A 22,693-nucleotide genomic window follows, 5' to 3' on the forward strand; every position below is an offset into this window, starting at 1 on the left:
ATTGAATGACTCTGTGTAGTGTGTGTGATGTAAAGTGCTCTGACACCCTACACTGGAATGAGTGGCGCTACAAAGCAAATTAAAAGCATCTGAAAAAAAGTAGTTATGGAGACTTGAGGGGCACTGTTAAACGGGGTGGGGAGGGAATCTGTGACGGAGGTGGTCATGGGGGGGGGGGGGGAGGTTGCCAACCATCATTGTCGCACAGGGCGCCGCCTGGTTCTACATCCTCCTCATATCTTTCATTTCATCTTTTCCCAAGTATCTAAGTGCACAGGTTCAAATCGCCCCTTTGACCCCTAACATAGAAATAAAATAATCTTCCATAACCTCTGAAATTATGAAAACCACATCTGAAAATTATCTAAAGGGATTAAGAGTCTAAAGAAAGCAGGGAAAGCTCGCCGGTTTGAATTAAAAGAGCAGAGATTGCTGTCACATAATTTGTACCTCTGGCAGGTCACAGGAGCAGGTTTAACATCGAACGTGGCCTCGCGGAATTCTGCATTATCATGGAGTGGGAATATGCCACCCAACAGAATGCCCCCCTCTTACGTGACCCGGTTGACCTCTGGGGTGGGAATCTGGCAGGAAGGATCCATCTTCTGGGCCACGGATGCTGGCATCAGAGAGTGGATGAGCACGCAGAGAGAGATCTGAGAAATAAAACACACACGGTGGCTTCGTGCGAAAATGTCATCCGTGGTGATCGGGTGGAAACTGCACATCCTGCACAGCTGGATCGGTTTCCAAGGGGAAAAGGGTCTTACTCTGTTCTTATGACGACATTAAATTGGTTTTGTATTCTGAATGACACGTGCTGTTGTGGCTTTGCACATCAGCGAGGGCTGTGTGACCTGTGGGTCTTTTAGGCGGCTTTGTTGCTAGTATAAACCAAGATGGAAATGCCAAGACCCGTATCCTTTTTCTTTTGCTCAAGAAACTGATCCAGACATCATCACATAATCAATTGGTCAAGGCCCTTTAAAGGCAAAGTCGGGGGCTGGATTGGGTAAAAGAAAATATCAGGTCTTTCAGATGCCAAAGCCTTTCTTAGGTGTGCCCTTTATTTGTGCTTGTAAATGTACAAACCTTGAGGCATGGCACTATGTCAGTTTCCTGCCAGTGGCATTGGTATTTCCGAAGCATATGAAGGTGCTTTGCCCTTATATAAACACCAGTCTTGCCTAGGAGGGTTTATTTGGGGAGGGCATACGGGAGTACAGCATCTGTTCCATAATTATGGCCTTTCACAGTTTCCAACAGAAAAGCATTCTGAACCCCAAGAGAGTCACACTTCCAAGGCACGTGAAATTCAGCCTGTTATGTATCCCTCCGCAGCAGAGTTACCCATACTGTGGGTACCAGTAACTCAGGGGCGCTGGAAATGCTCCCCATCATAACATTTTGGGGCATATCATGCAGAATTCATGTTTGAGTGCCCACTCTCACATGTTGATGCTGCTGTTTCACCATGAGAATTTGGTGACTTTCAGAGGTGAGACGCTCCTAGGAATAGACGTGTGCTCTAGAAACAGTATCATTAATTCATTCACCCTAATGTGGTCGTATCTCCTATTACCGGTGATGTCAGAACTACTGTGAACCAGTGAGTAAGTCAATGAAATCATTGACCCAAGGCCGCGGTCACAGGGACCACGATTTAACAAAATAAAGAGAGGACAACTCGATAACTAGCACATGTATCTTCCACCGTCTTCTCCCGAAATGCAGGAAATAGTTTTCAGAAAAGTCTCTGTACACCAGGGAGAGCCCCATTACAAGAGATGCCAGAAGAAGCTGGAGTTTCCAGGCGAAAGTCGACCACAAATTAGAAAAAAAAACAGGGCCACTGGATGTGGTAAAGTGGACCTCTGGTTAGTCCACATTCTAGCAAGACCTCCAAACTTCCAGCTGTTGATAGGCTGGTTTCTCTGACTGTCAGATACACTATCCCTGTCTTGGCATGTCCAGGGGCTGAAATTACCATGAACATTACTGAGCTGCTCGTAAAGAGGGCCATTGGTGTGATGCTCTTCGGAAATTTCTTCAGTTCTATATTGGAATACACTGTCTAGAGTCTAAGGGTCCGATGTATCAAAGTACGGTTTCACATTTCTTAAATAGCAAATTTTAAGAAATCACTATTTAAAAAATGCAAAATGGCATGTAAGAAAATAGCAGTTCCCTAATAGGGATTCCCACAGAGTCGCAATCGCTATTAGGGAATCGCTATTAAGAAATTCAACTCCTTTCGTTCCTATGGGCCTTCAGGCCCATAGGTGAGAATGTTTTTGCATTTCCTAATTTGAGAATTCCTTTTAGGTAGTGCAACTTAGGTAATGCAAATCCAAGGGTTCTGGGGGCCTAAGGCCCCATTTGATGCACCCCCCAAAAAAAATGTGCTCATGCAAAGAGCACACATGCCCCAGGGGCATGTGTGCGCTATATGGCACTTTAAAAAATACATTTTCAATGTATTTTTTAAAATTGCACATGGTGACCACCAACTTTGAGTTGGTGGTAATTGCATTTCCTAAATATCCACTTCGCATTTAGGAAATGCATGATACATGTGCATAGATAATCGCAAATAGGTATTCCCTCTTTGCGATTTCCTATTTAGGGAATTGCAAAGTGCGATTCCCTATTCAGAGTCGCAATTTTAGGAAATCACAAAAAAATGTGATTCCCTAAAATTGCACTGCAATGCCTTTCATACATCGTGAAAGGCGATTTTGCATTCACAAACCGTGGAATCTTGCGATTTGCACCATTTGTGAATGCAAAATGTCTTGATACATCTGGTCCCAAATACTGAGCCCAAATGGATCACACAGGTACACAGATGTGGCCGATGTAGGGGGATGTAGAGAGAACACAGGTGCAGTGTCTAAAATGGTGCACAAGTACATAATCTTGGTACAAAGCCCAGGCATCGACCTCCTCTAGAGAGACGGGACCCTAGAACAGATCTCAGGAGCGCATCACTGATAGACATTCTGGAAGAGAAGGGGGGCAGGGAAAGAAGTCCGTACTGAGGTACAGAGCCCCAGGCAGTCCGATGAGCGTGAACAGTGGAGAAAAGTGCGCACAGAGCCTGAGAAAGTCTGTTACAGAACAAATGCTGATATTCTGAACTATATAAATCACCAAGCTTTTACTGGAGCTGCTGCTAGTGCTAAACACAGATGCTTTCCATCTAGGTTTTATTAGGGCTGACATTTTAACCACTTCCCGGTTTTCTAACTTCAAATTTGTATAAGACATTATCAACATCTCGTAATCATTCCTAATTGCAAATGTCACATTGTTTCTGTCCATGTACGAAGGGGTTACGCTGGTTGAAAAGGATACTTGGTGGAAAGCGCATTGTCACTCCATATACAAGTAAATGCTGCCCCTCTGTGGTCATTAATTACTATGCAGGGCAAGAGCAAGAAGAAAACACAGGCAAAGATGGTTTACCACAGAACTCGGAATCCCGCATTAGGGCAAACCCGCGGGTGACTGAGCAATACTCCACCCGCTCGTGGAACTCCAGGGAATTTGGCGGAGTTTTCGGGTCCACGGAGTGAAACTCAGCGAGCTCCACCCAGGCCTACTTCATTGGTTAAGTTGAATTTGTTACAAATGTTACATGTTACAATGTTACAATTTTACAAATTTGTAACATGTTAAATATAACTTGTTAGATGTTACAAATTTGCTACAATGTATCCAAGCTATGGAATTCTATGCCTACTACCTTGCGGACTGCTGAACTGGAATTGCCATTCCGCAAACAGCTAAAGACTTGGCCGTTCGCACAATCCTGTTGATCAACCTAGCTTTGATCGCAGATGTTTAACATTGTCACCTCTGTGTAATGTGTAGTACACTATAGCGATGGGATGCCCTAGGGTAGCTATGCGCACTATAAGTGCCTAATACAATAAAATACAATGTATACATGTGTCAGTGCGAGTCCTGATCACCCGAGTACTGCTCCTAAGACCCTTGGCTAGTGTCAGAGTATCCTCCTGCCTAGCTCTAAACACTGGGACTTAAAAACTTTTGCTTAAGTTTCACATGAAGTATTGTGGAACCAGGCCCAACCTGCCTGCTGATCCACCAAGGGTGCCCTTTCCAGTGGGCCAGACTTCGCTGTAGCTCCCTCTATGTTCTGCGCACAATTCTAAGTTCCATTGATGATGAGGCCGCTTCATCTTCATCCCACAGCACCCTTGACAGCGCCATCAATGAGTTCTGGATCATCGCAAAGGATAGCCAAGGCCAGAAGGTCAAACTTATGTGGCTTCACCAATGACTCCATTGGGGCCCCATCTTCTTGCAACTCGTGGCAAACCCTTTCCCCTTTGCCCTCAGTAATTGGGTATTCAGTGAGCACTTTTCTTTTAAGGAGTTTCAGTTGGCAAAAGACTATAGTTTAGGAGACACTTTGCCTTGGGGGCTGGAGCAAACAGAGAAGTATACAAATTACAAAGGGTCAAATAAGTCAAGTTAGGTGCTCATTCTACAGGCCGGGGGATTCCTGATTCAGAGCGCACCAGCAAACTCTGCTACGTCTGGGGTTGCCAGAGTTTTTGCCGAACCCTGCACTACAGGCGGAGTGGCAAAACTCTGTGAACTCGGCCGGCGGAGCGGAGTTCTTCACCCTCCCTTACAATGATTTGGATGTTCAATAAAAATATTAAAAAGTCAAAAAATTAACTTTTTATCTGGCTCCCAAGTGGAGATAACTTATTAAATTTTTTCTAAAAGTACTTCACTGCTTTCCTGTGGTACAGCTAAGCCTGCCACAGTATTAACAGCTTTTGGTGCATTGTCACTGTAAGGACATGTTTAACAATAAAATTAAATTACATTTAAAATTAAAAAGTCCTACATTTAAATAGCGTACACCACTCCTTATGGCATTTAAGGCCTAATTTGATTAGAAGTGTAGGTAATATAACATGTCTTCAGGGGTCAGAGTCCATGCACGGGCCCTGGTTAGAAGAATCCTGGTGCACAGAGTCAAAAATCCAACAGCATCAGTCCAAAATGACAAGGAGGTGATCATGTGAAAAGAGGCATTTTGCTGCACCCAGGCAATAGATTAATGGGCTCTATGAGAAGAGATTTCTACTTTTCAGACATGTTATGTACACTTGCTACTTTAAGGGCCAGGTGAGTGAGTGCAACAGCCAGCCCCTCATCCAGCACCATAAAAGCCTTTGTATGCCAAGGTCTGTGAATTCAGGCAATATGAGCAATGATGAAAACACTGAGTGGGAGGAAGGAATTTGGTGCAGGTGAGGCACAAGAGGGAGAGAGACAGAAATTATTTTCAGCGTCATGGAGTGCTAAATTAAAAATACAAAAATGGTTCCCTGAATGTGATGTGAGAATTTGAAGGATACAAGTCAGAAAATCCAAAGCATGGTTAACAAAACAAGCTATGCTCCAGGGAAGAGACAAATGCAAGAAGAGGAAGGTTAGCAATCCAATAAGAAGGTCATGAATTACATTGACAATAAAGCCAAACATGGGTAAGCAGTGGGCGGGTTCTAAGCCCATTGTAAGTTTCACATACTAGACAGCTAAAAGCTGTTTGGTAGGCGAGACCTAATGCATACATTTGGCCAATCAAACAACAATAATTAATTCATAAAATATACACAGAACAAACAAGGCAGTTGGCAATAAGCATATTCAACTACTCCACTCTCCAGCAAGAGAAAAATGCACCTTTCAATATTTCACAAAATAGATTTGTTTACAGAAAAATAGTCAATAATAGAAAATTGTAAGTTTAACAGCAAGATGGATTTTTAAGAAAACAGAGAAGTTAAATTTTCACAAGCTTGCTAAACATAAGTCTGAAAGTCCAGATTGTTTTGCTGAAGAGGGACAGAAGGGATGCATAGGCATAAAGGTGAATGGCTGCACTTTATTTGTTCTCTGAAAAATAAAATACAAATATAAGAAGAAATGCTGTATACTTTGCTTCTTCTTTCCCACTCTGTCTTCCTCCCCTCCCTAAAAGCAGAACAGCTGCCATACAGGCAGGGCCACTGTAATTGTAAGATTCTGCAGCTGCGTCTTTTCGGCATTATTATAGATTTGCTGCATTTGCCACATAATTCATCACCTGCTGTATAAACGGAAAACAAAATTTGTGTCTAGGTCAAACGAATCAAGCAAAACTTACTAAAATGTACAACACGTGTTCCTCTGGGGAAACAGTCTTTACAACGTGGCCGTTACCTTGCAATAGCTTTACCATGCATCCATTTTCCTTTACTTATCTGCAAAATATTAACATTTTCATTTAAAGGCATGAGTGGTAAAGGCATATTCGGGGTAAAATATTGTGTGGTAAATGCATGCATGGTAAAGGCATATGCATTGTAACGGACACACTATTAAAGAAAGCATGGTAATGGCATCCTCTCTAGTGGAAGGCCCTTTGTGTTGACACTCAGTGATAATGCAAGATCTTGGTGTGAATGGGCTGGTTCATGGTCACAAAGAACCTAAAACTTAAGGATTTCAGCTGTTCCTTGAACAGGAGCTCAACTGATGCCACACCAAAGGTCCAGGACACAAGGGACAACTCTTGCGAATCAGGAACTCACTCCAGCAGAGTCAAGCAGGGCTCAGGCAGGTTCAATTGCATGTCCAGTTGCAGCAGGTTTAGCTGGTCTGTTGAAGAGAAGCCTATGGACCCTGTAATATTCCTGTAGCTCAGAATAGGACGTCAGCCCGCTGACCCTTGGAACCACATCAGCCTAGGATCGGAGCAGGTCCAGCTGTTCTACTCAGCAAGCAGGAAAGGCCTCAAGCAGCAGGATAGCAAGGTGTCCTTCTTCTGTAGTATCCAGAGATCCAGGAGTGTTTTGAAGAGTGGGTATGAGTGTCCCCTTTTTAGACCTGATGCCCAATTTGAAGTGGTAGAGGCTTCTTGAGTTTCCCTCTCCCTGGTCCCAGCCTATCTGGGGGCACAGTGTGGAGTCTTTGTATGTGAGCTGAGCCCACTGACTTTGAAGTGCAAGTGTGGTAGGTGACAGCTCTGCCATCCTATCAAGTCAGAGATCTCCCATCATGCCAACACCTGACCCTTCTTTGTGATACTGCCTAGGAAGAATACACAAAGCCCAACTGCCAACTACATCTAATTACGTGACTCAACAACAGGCTGCAGGTACCAAATGTTTAGGACAAGAAAAAGTCAACTCTCCAAAAGTGGCATTTTAAGAATTGTGACTTAAGATCTGACTTTACCATTAAAGAGGGTTTAAAATTGCAATTCATCAGACACCAAGCATGACCAGCCTGCCCCCTCCCACACAAATGTTATCATTTAATAAATGTAATAAGGTAACCCAATTTTATCCCATGGGAGAGGCACGCCTTGCAATAGTGAAAAACACATTTTTGAGTTGTTCACTATCAGGACATGCAATAGTACATACCCAACTTTTTAGATACAATGCACCCTGCCCTAAGGGCTGTTTAGGGCGTACCTTACAAGTGAAATATATATATACACATATATATATATATATATATATATTTAAGATAAAAGTTTAGACCTAGCAAAAAGTTTATTCTGCCATGTCAAAATGGCAGTGGGTGGCACAATATGTCCTGCAGTCCCACTAAAAGCATTTAATTTACATGTATTGCCACTTTACTTGGGACTTAGAAATATATGAAATATGCCAACTGGGTGTAAGACAATTTTACCATGTTTAAAGGAGAGAGTACAAGCACCTTAGCACTGGTTGGCAGTGGAAACGTTTACAGAATCCTAATAACCTACACAAACAGGTTCAGAAAACAGGAGGGTTAAGGGTAAAAGTTTGGGGATTGTCCTGCAGAGAGGGCCACGTCCACCAGGGGTAAAGCAGGAGAAAAGTTAAATTTCTATAAACATTTCAGTCACTGGATGAGTGCCACACTGTACCTGTATGTTAAAAATTGTATAAGCATAAGATGTACTGATAGAGTAGTTATAATTAGATAGCATGCACAGAACTATGCACTATGGTTCAATGGTGTGCGGTGCTAGGCATCCTGTTTGTGCACAAGTGCATGGAAAGGGAGTTTCAGCAGGCCATTTTTAGTAAATATATCTCTGAACCGCTGTATTCTTCTGGTACAATCCAGGGCAGCAACTTTGTTTTGGTTGATGTTGTGTTATTAATTTTTAAATCTTCCCTAAATGTCCTGTAATAGATAAATGGAATAGCCATAATCCTGACAACCGAAAATGTAATTCTCTATATATCCAAATGAAGACACTGCTACACACCATGCCCAACATTTCCTGGCACTCTGCATACATCCTGTGGTAGGCAAGCCAACCTTCAAGATGATAGCCCTCGAGTAACCCTTCACCTTCCCAGCAATAAGCACAACTAATATCTACATCCTCAGCAGAAACTAGTGCCAGCCTGGACATGTTCAGCAAAAGGTCATGTAACCAATCAATTACTGGTAATTGTCATTTTATTGAGTCTAGACTTTCTTTTCCCAATTATACCAAATAAGTTAGAGCCTGCAGCTGAAGATACACTACAGGCTTGCTCCCTTCATGTTTTTTATTTTCATTTTTATGCCAGACCATCCCACTTGGCTTTAAATTTCTTTCTAGACACTTGTCATATCCTGTAATACTAAACTGCAAGGGAAGCAAACCTGAAGGAGAGAGACATCTTAAGACTGGGAAGAACATTGTCATCTCATATGACTTCTTTGTCCCATTGCTAATAACAGAAGAATTACCAAGCTAATAAAAAAGAGAAAGCCACATTGTTATTGTGCACCACAGTGAAAATGTTACTAAATCATAATTCAATTTTTAACCAACTTCACAACTCCTCGTCCAAATAGAATTCAAGAAAACCCAACCACTGACAACCTGAATAATTTAGAAATGTGTCAGGAACAGCCCAGTCCCATTTAGTGCACAACAAATGTTATGCAAAGGAGTACCTCATAATACATATTCATTTTCCCAGAGCACTTTTAGAAGGCGTTTCCCCTATTTTCTTGTTGACCCAACTTAACTAAAAGTGCTTCTACTGTCTGGGAACTTGAGATATAAATTAAATAAATTAAGAGAGCCCGATGGACCTCTTAACAATGTAGACAAAAAGAAGCAAATGAAACTGGATCCTGAAGAGAACGGAAAGTACTAACTTTTGTGAGCGATGGAATTTACAAACTGCTCTATGAATAATAGAGCAAGACATTATATGACTAGGATTAACTCTGCTTGTTCCATCTGAATGTGTTTTACAACTCAAGACAGAGTTGTAATTGGAGTTGTAATTGGAGTGAAAGATTAGAGATTTGCTGCACTGGCCTACACCATTCCATATAAATATGGGCCTCTGTTTTTTGTCACACATCTATTAGCAGATAAATGATACATGAATAAACCTGCGTTTTTTTAAACGTTTCATGGAAGTGATTTTGTTTAAATCCTGAAATTAAAACAACAACAAAATCACAGCACCATTATGCATGAAGAAAGGCCTTTCACAGTAAACATTGCAAACTTTGACACTATCTCATATCCTGTCAAAAGGCCAGGCCCTGTTCCCAGGGACCAGAGGGTACGACTAAAGGCCATACACAGCTGGCTCAGAGGTATGTATGCTGGTGCAGGACCTGGCATTAGGAGAGGTCCTGACCCTGTCACATTTGGGGTCCAAACATTGACATAATTAACAGATACCTTGGTAAAGAAAAACATTGGAATTTGTATTATATACTATTGGTTTTCAGGCTACCACGTGATTGACACTATTTTCATCTCTTTATGCCATGCACACTACAAACTTTTTTTAGTGCATTGTCTGCACTTTATCACTCATGTTTTTAAGTTATTTTGTCGCTTCATGTACTTCATTTATGGATGATATGAAAATAATACATGTATAACTACATGATTGTTAAAGAGACCTTTTATGGAATTTATGGCACTAAGGCCCTCATTACGACCCTGGCGGTGGGTGATAAAGTGGCGGTAATACCGTCAACAGGCTGACAGTAAGTACCGTCAAGTTATGACCATGGCGGTGATGACTCCTATAGACAGCCAATGTACCACACCAACCGCCATGGAGGAAACAACAGCCACCACGTCAGTAGCCGCCAACAGCCAGGCGGGAGACAAAATGCTGCTCACCATATTTTGACCCTGCAATCCGCCACCTTTTCCGGGGCAGTACCAACGCCAACAAAAGCCTGGCGGAAACAGAGCTCAGAAGTGAAAGAACTCACCATTGGAGACACAGAGGAGAACCACGCCGCCATGGAACCCGAACTGCAAGTTTTCCCGATGATCTTCTACGTTATCTACAGCCGCCTAGCACACAAGGGAGGGTGGGAGGAAAACAATAGTGACACACACATGCACGACACACACCCGACACACACACACACACCATACCCCCAACCAGCTGCACACGAAAAACAATCGTCCCCGAAAAACAGCAGAATAATGCAAGGACAACAGGAATAGACTAACATGATTGTAATCAGATCAAATTCAAAATTAATAATTTGATTTTTCAATGAAACAGATATGTACACATGTACACAAAGGGAAACTGCCAGGTCCAATGTTCAAAGGGCCCACATGGCCACAGGGCACAGTCTAAGGCTCAACTAGAATCCTGACCACATCTGGATAGTACACTGCAAGGGCATCAGTTTGCAAATAGGTGGGCACCTCAGCCAGATGCAGGAAAAAGCCCACTGGTTCTGGAGGGGGCAAAATGCCCATAGTTTTATCCTGGGGAGTGCAAGGCCACAGTCTCTCAAGTGGGTGACTTGCCCACTGGTAATGGAGGGGGCAGCCCGCACAGTAGCCCCTGGAGAGTGGACTACACAGCGTCCTCCGACAGTGATGGCTGCACTGTGGTGGAGGTTGGAGGAGGCTCCTGGGCAGCCCCTGCACTCACTGATGGCTACACATCAACAGCTGGCGGTGGGGGTCACGTGACAGCTGGTGGTGGTGGCGGTGTTAGCCTGACAGCTTTGGCCGGCGTAGAGTGCCTTGTCACCTCCTGTTCATGGTTCGGGGATCCCTTACCCTTCCTGGCAGGGGCGGATGGGCTGTTCCCCTCTCTGCCTGTTGGTGCAGGCTGCTTCCCCTTCTTCACAGCTGGTGCAGGCTCCTTCCCCCTTCTTCACAGATGGTGCAGGCTCCTTCCCCTTCCCCTTAGGACTCTTCCCTTTCATCCCTGTTGGTGCTGGCTCCTTCCCCTTCAATGTCGTAGGGTTGCTATCCTTACCACCACGAGTAGGTGGTGCTACCACTGTCCCAGTGGACTGCTTGGCTGAGATGCTGGGCTGTGTCCTTGGTACCCTGCCCATACGTGCAGGACGGGGGTAGGGAAGAGGTCAATTTGGGAAAGTGAAGGTTTTTAGGGGCATTGGGGCGGGAGGGAGGAGTAATGGGAGTGGTGGTTGTTGGAGGTCTATGTCTGCTGGATTTTGGTGCAGGTGCATGGGCTGTATGCTGATGTGAGGTGGATGGCTGTTGGGTGTCAGAGCGTTTGCGTTTGTGTCCTTTGGGGGGACAGACACGGTGGGAGAGGACACAGGGGAGGCGTGCATGGCTGTTGTGGAGGTGTCTGCCAGTGAGGTGTGTGTTCTGCTTGGTGTGGTGATGCTGATAGTGAATGTAGATGTAGTGCATGCAGGTGTGAGTGTGGACATGACTGGGAGGGAGGTGGAGCAGGAGGAGGAGGTGGAGACAGTGGATGTTGTCGTGTCTGCAATGGTATGGTGTTTGTGTGAGTGCCTGTGGGATGAAGTGTGGTGCTTGTGTTTGGCTGTGCCACTCTTGTGTGTTGCCCTGTGTGCATGCTCGTCTGTATGTGTGCTTGGGATGGGTTGGGGTTGAGGAGAACGGGACTGGGAAGTGGAAGTTGGAGGGGGGACGGTAGAAACAGGGACAATGGCTGCCATCAGAGAGGAGGCCAGAGCCTGAATCCTTTGTTGGGCCGCCAAACCACCATGAATGCCCTCAGGAATGCATTGCATTGCTGCATCTGGGATGCCAGCCCCTGGATGGCATTCACAATGGTTGGCTGCCCTACAGAGATGGATCTCAGGAGGTCACTAGCCTCCTCACTCAGGGCAGCAGGGCTTACTGGGGCAGGACCTGATGTGCCTGGGGCGAAGGAGATGCCCACCCTCCTGGGTGAGCAGACACGGGCAACTCGCTGAGGGGCTACTTGGAGGGCGGTGCTGGTATGGGGGGTGGCGGCTGTACCTGCAGCTGGGGTGGTCACAGAGGTGTCCGCCACCACCAGGGAGCTCCCATCAGAGGAGGTATCAGAGTCTGTGTTGTCCCCTCCAATATCTGCCATGGTGCTCCCCTCACCCTCTGTCCCACTTGTTCTCTCGGTGTCGGTGGACTCTGCTTCCAGGGTCCTGTGGGATGCAGCTCCCTCTGTTGCCGGTGCCCCTGCTCCTCCGCCAGATGATGCTAATGGACACAAGGACAGGATGACAAAACAAAAAAGGGGAGAGAGAGACAAAGGATACAATAGGTCAATGACTGCACCAACACCACTGTTGGTGTACACAGCACCCTCACACAGAGGGAACAGGCCTACACACTATGCATTGCACTACCAGCGAAATGGCTAGTCACCAAGACATGAGGGGAGCAGACACCGCCAACTGCATCACACCTGGGACCCACGTAGTCCTGCCTAGAAGTGAATACTAACAAGCTAAGTTACCTGTATTTGCTATGCTACCCTTCAGAGGACCCACGCTGCAATGTCCGGCCTGGCCTTAGGGGCACCCACTAACACACAACCACCACCCAAATACCACCCCACCAGCCATAAGTTGTAATGATACCCACTGTACTCACCCCCCCTGTGGCTGCTGTGATTCCCTCAAGCGCCCATCCAGCTCAGGGTACGCTACCGCCAGTATGCAGGCCATCAGGGGGGTCAGGGTCTGACGGGCACCCCTTCCTGGTTGGGAGGCCATCCCCACCTGGGCCTCCATTGCCTTCCGTGCCCAGTGTCTCAGGTCCTCCCACCGTTTCCGAAAGTGGGTGCTCCACCTTCTATAGGCCCCCAGGGTCCTCACGTCCTTGGCGATGGCATGCCATAATCCCTTCTTTTGAAAGGCACTGACCTGCAGAGGTAATACATACAGGAGAACTCCATTAAACAAACAATCAGCCTGTCACACACATGGCCCACCATACCCGATCCCATCCCCATTGGCACACACATAGGCCAGCTCCCAACATGTACACCGCCAACAGACAATCCCCACACCCACCCTTACACGATGCATTCACACACATCTCCATGCATCCATGCCACATGCATCGTGCCCACAGTGTACTCACCTGTTGGTCTGGAGGCCCATACAGCAGACCGTACTAGGGTAGGACCCCATCCACCAGTCCCTCCAATTCCTCCGAAGTGAAGGCTGGGGACCATTCACTGGTCACATCGGCCATGGTAGGTTCCAGACACAGGTCACAGCAGCACATGCAGTGTAGGTCTTCTCCTGTGGAAGGTCAGGAAACGTCTGCGGACAGACCTGTATGGACACCCATCACTAAAGCATGCACAGCATAGGGAAACTAACAATCTCACAATACATCACCACACACGAGCAAAAGCTGGCAGGGCAACACCAACCATAGAAGGGAAGCTAGGGAAGTACAAATGTCATACACTTGAAGGATAATACATCACTTACATCCCCACAGGTACCCCAGCCAATGTTAGTGGAGAGGAGGTGCCACCACTATCCAGTTCCCCAACAGAAGAGGCACCCAGTGATGACAGTAGCTCTGGACTTCTGGATCTGAAGGACCTACCTGGCCCATCAGGGACCACTGGACAGCCGGTCACCCAAGCCCACTCACAGACCACCACAGAGCCTCCCCCATTAGGAACCAACGCCACAGCACCCACTCAATGTACCCACACCTCTGTCCCCAGGATACATCAATCAACAGTGTGCCCACCTGTACCGGGACCCCAGGCCATACATCGCCCACAAGACAATCAGGGACCTGGGGTCAGTGGCAGTGGGCACACCGTTCAAGGGACAGAGGCACGGGCCAACAGGGACACTGGGAGGACTGCTGTCTGCCAGGGGGAGGACAGGAGCAGGGAATCGACTCTCCAGGAGGCACTCTCCGAGATCCTGAGGGCCTACCAACATTCCCAGGACACGATAGGCCAGACCATTGACAACGTGCAGAAGAACAAGCGGCTGTAGGAGGAACAGTATCAGGTGATCAGGGAGGACTTTCAGGACATTAACACCACCCTGATCTCCTTAGCAGGGGTGCTGGCAAACATGGCCAACATCATGAGGGAGGCAACAGCACATCAACCGGTCCCTACCACTAGCCAGTAAACTGAACAGCCCTCCACTTCCGCTGCCGCTAGTGGCCAGGATGCCCCACCACAGGACCCACAGACCACCAGCATCCCTCCCCCTGCAGAAGGTGAACCACCCCATAAGCGTTCCCTGCAACCCAGACAGAAGCCAGAGACACTTGCCAAGACCACAGCCAGGAAATTAGACTTTCCTGATTGTCCCACCTGTGTCCCACTCAGTCACCTTGTCCACCCTGAATTGCCATTGCTCCTCTTCCTATGTCCCCTTGGACACTGCACCTGTGCTACAAACATACTGGAAAAATACCCTGGACTTTCCTCTATCATCACCCCATTCCATTGCACTTTCCCCTCTATTTTGTAGCACCACAATAAATACCCTTGGATAAAACTCGACAACTAGTATTTCATGTATTGCAAATTTGTATTGATTGAAACAGCTACATCCATTGCAAATGAACTGTACATAGTGAGAGCATAGAATGAATGACCTGTTGCTGGCTGTAGTTATCACACCATGACATTGTTGTCATATCACCAACATCTGTAAAATGATAATCCATAGGTAACAGTAAGTAGAGGTAACAAGTGGGTAATGCCAGCATGCCACTGTCACACAGAATACAACAATAGTCATAAAAATGTGAAGCTGTACTGTCTCACCTGTGTGTCATTGGAAGTACTGACGGATCACTAATGTTCTGTTGTTCACATCCTCATCCTCTGCCTCCTCATCCTTACTGTCCTCAGGGTCCACTGCTGCCACAGGGGCATCTCCAGTCTCCTCCTCCTGCAGAAAAGGTACATGGCGTCTGAGGGCCAGGTTGTGCAACATGCAGCATGCCACTACTATCTGGCAGACCTTCTCGGGTAATAGCACAGGGATCCACCTGTCAGATGGAGGCACCTGAACCTGGCCTTCAGGAGACCGAAGATCCTCTCAATTATCCTTCTGGTTCGCCCATGTGCCTCATTATAACGTTCTTCAGTCCTTGTCCTGGCATTCCTCACAGGGGTCAGCGGCCACAATAGGTTTGGGTAGCCAGAATCACCTACAAGTATCGAGTGACAACATTTAGCCACACACTATCCTATTTGGCTAACAGCAGAGGCATACACCAACATACACTGGGTGGGGACCAAGGCTCACCTATAAGCCACACCCTGTGCCTCTGTAGTTGGGCCATTACATTTGGGATGCTGCTATTCCTCAGGACAAAGGCATCATGCACTGACCCAGGATATTTAACATTGACGTTGGAGATGTACTGGTCCACCAGGCACACCATCTGCACATTCATGGAGTGGAAATTCATACCATTCCTTTACACCTGTTCATTCTGCCGGGGGGGACAAACGCAATATGTGTACCATCAATCACCCCAATAATATTGGGGATATGTCCCATTGCATAAAATCTGGCCTTCACAGTGGCCAAATCTCCCACCTAGGGGAAAGAAATGTAGCTGCACATATGTTTTACCAGGGCAGACAAGACTCTTGCCAGCACGGTTGAGAACATTGGCTGTGACATTCCTGCTGCCAAGCCCCCTGCCACTTGGAAAGAACCTGTTGCCAGGAAATGAATCACTGCTAGAACCTGCACAAGACGGGGGATCCCAGTCGGATGAAGGATAGCTGAGATCAGGTCGGGCTCCAACTGGGTACACAGCTCTGTGATTGTGGCCCTGTCCAGTCTATAGGTGAGTATTTTGTGCCTATCCTCCAGTATAGCTAAGTCCACAAGGGGGCTGCATGCGGGGGTATGTCTCCATCTCCTATTCATCCGCAGCGGTAGGTATCTAAGGGACACAAGAGTGAATACGCTGTCACAATTTGAACAACTATACCACAACAGCAGTCCACATCATGCAATCATGTTTTGGGACAGTGTAATTTAAAAGTATGTGGCTATTTATCCTGTATCCCAGCAATTATCGATAGGCCTGTTCACCCCCCTCTGACATGGCGACCACCTGTCCTGTGTGGAGGGACAGGTGGAAGTGCGGTAATTCTGCTGACGTTGTGCGCTGTGGCAGTAGGTGGTTGTGAACCACCGTGAAATTCCTCATTGGATAATATTGGGCCCTATGGGTACAGGCTCCCAGTCTGCCTAGGAGTGCACTGGCTGGGCGATCCCAGCCAATCCTGACACTGCTCTAAGCAGATAGGGGCAGGGCAGTCTGGGAGCCTGTGTCTGCCTGCAGCAAGGAGACGGCGGAGCGGAGCAGCAGTAAGGTATGTGTTTTTTTTGTTTTTCTTTTAAATTATTTTTCATTTAATTTAATTCCCTCCCTTCAGTTTAGCACGAGGCATGACTAATAAATAGCAATAATTTACACCACAACATAATTAAATAACAACAAATATCAAAACAAAGAAATAATGCTGTATATTTAGTTATGCCATCAATAATGTCATTGTCACGTGTGTTGGCATTTAATTTCCAAGCCTTCTTTTCAACATACATTAATTTCTTGTAAGCAGAAGAAAATGCATACCAAAATGACATTTTGCCACCAGCATCTAAGTTGCTTTCCTCTTTGCAAAAGAAAAAAAGCATCAATGCACATTAATACAAGAAAACAGCAATGATAGATACAGATGACTCCTCATGTGCTACTAAATGCAATCTCGGAGAGGACTATGTCAAATAATGCATATATTTCTATGCAGCCTTCCATCCATCGACCATACCACCTTAATAACACACCTAGAGGGAGTCGGCTTTATCAGGACAGCGACCAGTTGGCTTCACTTACATGCACAAAGGTGCGATGTCCCACAAGGCTCAAACTATATCACCTTTTGTTTAATAAAGCCAATCGACAACTGGCTAAGTTCTACATCATCCAGCAGTATGGTTTTCAAATGAATGCTAATGACACCAGTTTATTTCCAGTTTCCTACCAACTCCACTCAGAAGCAATGAGACCATAAACAGCATCTGCTGTCTCAAACAGTAACATTCCCAACCCTTGGAAGGACAAACAACTTCTGTAACGTAACTCCACCAAAATGTTGATCCATATAGCAACCAAGACCTCTACCACCTGGGACAAAGATATGTGGCTATCAGTTTTGGTTTACTGCCCCACACCACATAAAGCGGTACGCATTCGGGCCTGAGCATTTACACAGCACAGAACTGGAGTTTTGCTATGTGTGAGTGGCCATCTAATCTCTGGCATCATTTAAAGGTATGATTTAACTACCAAATGCAATCCAAAAGATAACAGAGTTTATGGCATCCAAATTCCGACAGCATCACCAATTAGTTACTGCCACCTCACAGCATGAGAAAGTTGCGTGAGTGCATGCTAGCCGGTGTGGAGTGTTACCTTCTGCATTTATACAACATTCACAAGCACATTTGTAGTCAGACCATGCATTTTGTGATTTCAAGGGGATTCTGGGTGAAGGAAAACTGGTGAGAGCCATGCACGTGCTGCACCCTTGGACTTCCCTGGTACTAGTTTGTTAAAGTTAACCCACCACTCACATTGGTTGGTTTTAGCACCTCCAGAAATTATGGTTTCAAAGCATGATTACTTATCAAAGTATCTGAATATTGAAACCAAGCCTTCTGAAGGTGGGCCATAAAGCCGCGTCCAGGCACCAACCTATTTATGGTCCATTCACACCGCATTCATGCACAACAAACAACCCTTTCATACCACCGCCCACTGGCCCAATCCAACCAATCACTGCACTCACATTAACTTACCACTGCCAGACAAGGGCCCATCACATTCACACACCACAGAACGGAATACGTTTGACTACATTTTACCACCTGTCAAAACTGCCTCCTTCTTCCTTAACATTACCAAATGCATGCCTAACAAACGTTTACTAATGACTCCTGTGGCAGCCACCGGAGGCTCAGGAAGACATGTTTTTCATGCGCCTTTAACGCACTCACTGTGCTAAATCCAACTCCTTCCAGTTTGTGGATGCAAGTTGGGGGTGTCCTAGTATGCCGTACAAAGTGATTCCTCAAACTGAGTAGGCATATCTACCTTTGAAACTAAGGGAGACATGCAGGGGATTTCTCGTGATGTTCCCTAAAGAGAAGGTCATAGACTATGAAAAAGGGTAGTGTTTGGCACACAGGGGAGTCCATGAGAACATAGCATATGCCCCAGCCAACATTATGTGCAGTGCTGTGACTGTAATGCACTTATAAAGCAAACTGAGTTCTGATGGAGGATGAACATGAAAAGTAGGTCAAACACTGACCTATACAAGTCATTCTCCTTCAGTGCTGGGGTGGCACCAATGGGTTTGAATCCATAGGTGTAGATGATGTACATCTGTACTACCTTTACTATCTGTCTTCTACCTGTGCCATATCCCTGTGAAGGCACGCCTACCATAAGCTTTCCTTACCCATTCATGTCTCTGTTCTCATCAGAGTCTTGATACTAGTTTGTGGATGCAAGTTGGGGGTGTCCAAGTATGCCATACAAAGCGATTCCACAAACTTAGTGAGCATATCTACCGTTGAAACTAAGGTAGACATGCTGGTGAAGAAAGGGTACTCCGTGACAATGTGGCATATGTTCTGTCCACTAGTATATGCAGTAGGGGGAATATAATGCACGTTAATTGAACAGAACACCTTCCACGTTCTGACGGTGGATTTAGCTCTCAAGCAGTCCATAAGGAAGTCCATGATTAAGTACAATTCTGTGGCTCCTTGCCTAACGAAGCAGTGGCCCATGGACGTGCAGTATCCATGCACTGTCACTGAAAGGATTACCCAACGGCAGCTCAACCTCAGTCGATTTCCCAGAACTTTGCTTTAGTATGATACAACGTAAAGCAAGTAGAAATACAGAGGCATGGTTGTGATGGATACTGGGGACAGTAATACCAACTCGCCTGCCGCTTTCCATGCCTCGAGCACACTTTACAGCGAGACATGGATGATCCTTTTTGGGTGTTTTAGGAATGCGATCAGCAAAGTGTCGCTCTTGCAGCCTGGCCACATCCTCCAGAACATATGAGGTAGAGGCTGCTGCTGCTTCTGTAACAGCAGTGAGGCTTTCAATTACAGACAACTGGAAGTCAAGGAAAGTCATGAGTCTTCCTGTGGTTGTCTGACGGTAAACAACATACACATTGTATGTTGCCATCTGAATCAGGTGGGTAAACAGTTTCTTGTACCAAGTGTGAGTTTTACGACACGCATTGTATGGTTGAAGAACCTGGTCGTTCTTGTCCACTCGACCCATGTGCTTATTGTAATCAAGTATACAGATGGGCTTGTGGACTTCGGCCATCTGAGCCCAAACCGTGATGGGGGAAGTGCTCTTGTTATGAATTGTAGTGAGCATGTATACATCACACCTATCAAAGAACTTGACTGCGAGCAGTTGGTTAGAACGCAATGCAGTACTCTGGGATTTCTGGAGCTTCTTGCAAACAAGCTCCTGCGGGAATCCTTTGAGGTTACAACAAACTGTAGGCAGGCCACAGTGCCAGCTTTGCAGAGCTCACTGAACAGCTCTACTCCTGTATAGAAATAGTCCACATAAAGGTTATAACCTTTGTGAAAAAGTGGCTGGACAAGTTCCATACAATCTTACCTGTAACCCAAAACGCAGGAGGGCAACCTACCGGGTTTAGGGTAGAATCTTTCCCTGTATACACTCTCAAGCTGCACACATAGCCAGAAGAGCTCTCACACAGCATGTACAGCTTTATGCCATAGCGAGCTCTTTTGCTCGCAATGTACTGTCTAAAGAGCAGCCGTCCTTTGTACAGGATCAAGGACTCATCGACTGCTATATTCTTTCCAGGAGTATAGATCTCTGGAAACCTGGCAGACAAATGTTCCACGACAGGCCGAATTTTGAACAACCTGTCATGGTCTGGATGGTCCCGGGTCAATGCAGCAGAATTGTCACTGAAATGCAGCATGCGCTGCAGTAGCAAAAAACGATCTCTGCTCATGTATGGTGCGAAGATGGGGGTTACCCAAACCGTGCAAGTCGTCCAGTAGGACTGCAAGGTGTGGGTTTCTGCACTAACCCCATTTTGAGCGTAAGGCCCAAAAATATCTTCAATTCCGCCAGCTAAGTGGGAGTCAACTGGTGTGCCCTAGAACGGGGCCCTAGAGTGCCTCCATGCTCCCTCAGAAATTGGTCTGCACACAAATTTGTTTGCTGCACAATTTCCTGAAGGAAGTCAACATCCAAAAATAGATGGATGTAGTAGACTGGCAAAAAGTTAGCTGTATCGACTTTACATCCATCATCACCAGTAACAGGTGGAATTTGGGGCTGAACTAAACAGGGGGGCTGCCAAGAGAGCACTCTCTCTGTGCTTGTGGCCGCATGCACCTGCTCTCTGGGTTCAGCTAACCCAACGTTGTCCCGACTCACAGATAGTGCTTGCGAATGGACAGCATGGCTGTCGTCATTGTCTCCTTCAGAATCACTGGAAGAGGTGTCGTCGGATGGGACTCCGGCGACTGAAAAATCACTCCAAGATTCTGCCCCATTGTCCTCTCCCTCAGATGCTGTCTCAGTATCTGCTGTCTCAGTCTGTGATTCTACATTAGAACTGTCCTCCATAACCTGAATTAGGGCTTGAGCAGCAGTCATCCAACAAGACGCCATCTCTGCTACTGGCTAAACTGTCCCTCTAAATTACTAGCCTATGTAGAAGGCAGATAGTCACAAAATTGCTTGTGGGTGTGTTTGTGTGTCCAATAGGAAATGTCGTCACCTTACCTTCGCTTCTTCTCCGATTTGGCAGATTCTCTGAAGACACTGAAAAAATAAAAAAAGACACAATGGGGGTTATTACAACTTTGGAGGAGGTGTTAATCCGTCCCAAATGTGACGGATATACCACCAGCCGTATTACGAGTTCCATAGGATATAATGGACTCGTAATACGGCTGGTGGTATATCCGTCACTTTACTGTCACTTTTGGGACAGATTAACACCTCCTCCAAAGTTGTAATAACCCCCAATATTACTTCACCTTACCACATACCCATCATCACAGCCTTTAGCGCTGGTGGCACCCAGTGTGACAGTCATTTTTGGTGCTCTGCCTCCCATTACCTCCTCTTCTAATTTCCTCAGTACCACCCAGCAAAAGTGCCCCTCATATCCCCATAGTCCCCCTCGCACATCATTTGTTTTAAAGCGCAGGTAACGCTTGCCTTTACTAATCCACTCAGCTAAATACATATAAATGTATATCCTTTGCAGCAGGACAATAAACCATCTTCGCTACTTTATGGCATCAAAACTGCCACTACACAAAAGATAAAGATATATATATCACTTTTATATGTGTGTGGTTTCCCTGGGGGGCCAATTGTGGCTCCCGGAAAAAAAAACACAAGAAAAAAAATAATATATATATATATACACACATATCTATAAAGATTTGTCATATATATATATATATATACATATATATATATATATATATATAGATAGATAGAGAGACTAACTCTCTACATCACTTATTTTTGTTCATACATGTATGCTTTCCCTTGGCAAAGCACACATATATAAAAACAAAATGGCCCCATAGAGGGTCAGCCTAAGGGCTGACTCCCAACATTTTCTATTTTTAAAAAAAATATTCCCTGGGGGGGCCTGATTGCCCCCCCCAGGGAAAACTATACTCTTTTGAGATCCCCAGGGGTCAGCCCGTGTCCGGAGGGTGTGCTAGTAAGAAGAGGTGACTGCGTTTACCTATCAGGTCATTGATAGGGAGGAGTCGAGGATGATTCCTAGGTTGCGGGCGTGGTCAGTCGGGGTAGGCGGTGCGGGCCACCAGGAGTCAGCCCAGGCTGAAGTGGAGTTTCCGAAGATGATGAGCTTGGTCTTGTCTGAGTTGAGATTGAGGCAGCTCTCCCTCATCCAGGAGGCGACGGCTCTCATTCCAGTGTAAAAGTTCCTCTTAGCTTTGTCCGGATCTTCAATGGGGGATATGATGAGTTGTGTGTCATCAGTGTATGACACGATGTTCATTCCATGGTCTCTGAGGATGACTGCAAACGGGGCCATGTAGATGTGGAAGAGCGCTGGGCTCAGGAAGGAACCCTAAGGGACACCGCAGCTGACTTCTGTTTGTTTGGATATGAAGGGTGGGATCCTGACTCTCTGTGTTCTTCCGGTGAGGAAGGAGTGAATCCATTGCAAGGCTGTTCCGCAGATTCCTGTGTCGTGGAGTCTGCTGCACAGGGTGCTGTGCGAGTCCGTGTCGAAGGCTGCTGAGAGGTAGAGGAGTATGAGTGCTACAGTGTGGCCACGGTCGA

General features: G+C 46.1%; 1 pseudogene; it reads right to left on the reverse strand.

Annotated features, from left to right (window-relative positions):
• Positions 1 to 21,028, reverse strand: part of LOC138267164 (extracellular calcium-sensing receptor-like) — a 43,949-nt pseudogene extending 22,921 nt beyond the window's left edge.
• Between the last annotated feature and the right edge of the window lie 1,665 nt (positions 21,029 to 22,693).

The sequence above is a fragment of the Pleurodeles waltl genome, chromosome 12, assembly GCF_031143425.1.
Source record: "Pleurodeles waltl isolate 20211129_DDA chromosome 12, aPleWal1.hap1.20221129, whole genome shotgun sequence".
NCBI lineage: Eukaryota > Metazoa > Chordata > Amphibia > Caudata > Salamandridae > Pleurodeles > Pleurodeles waltl.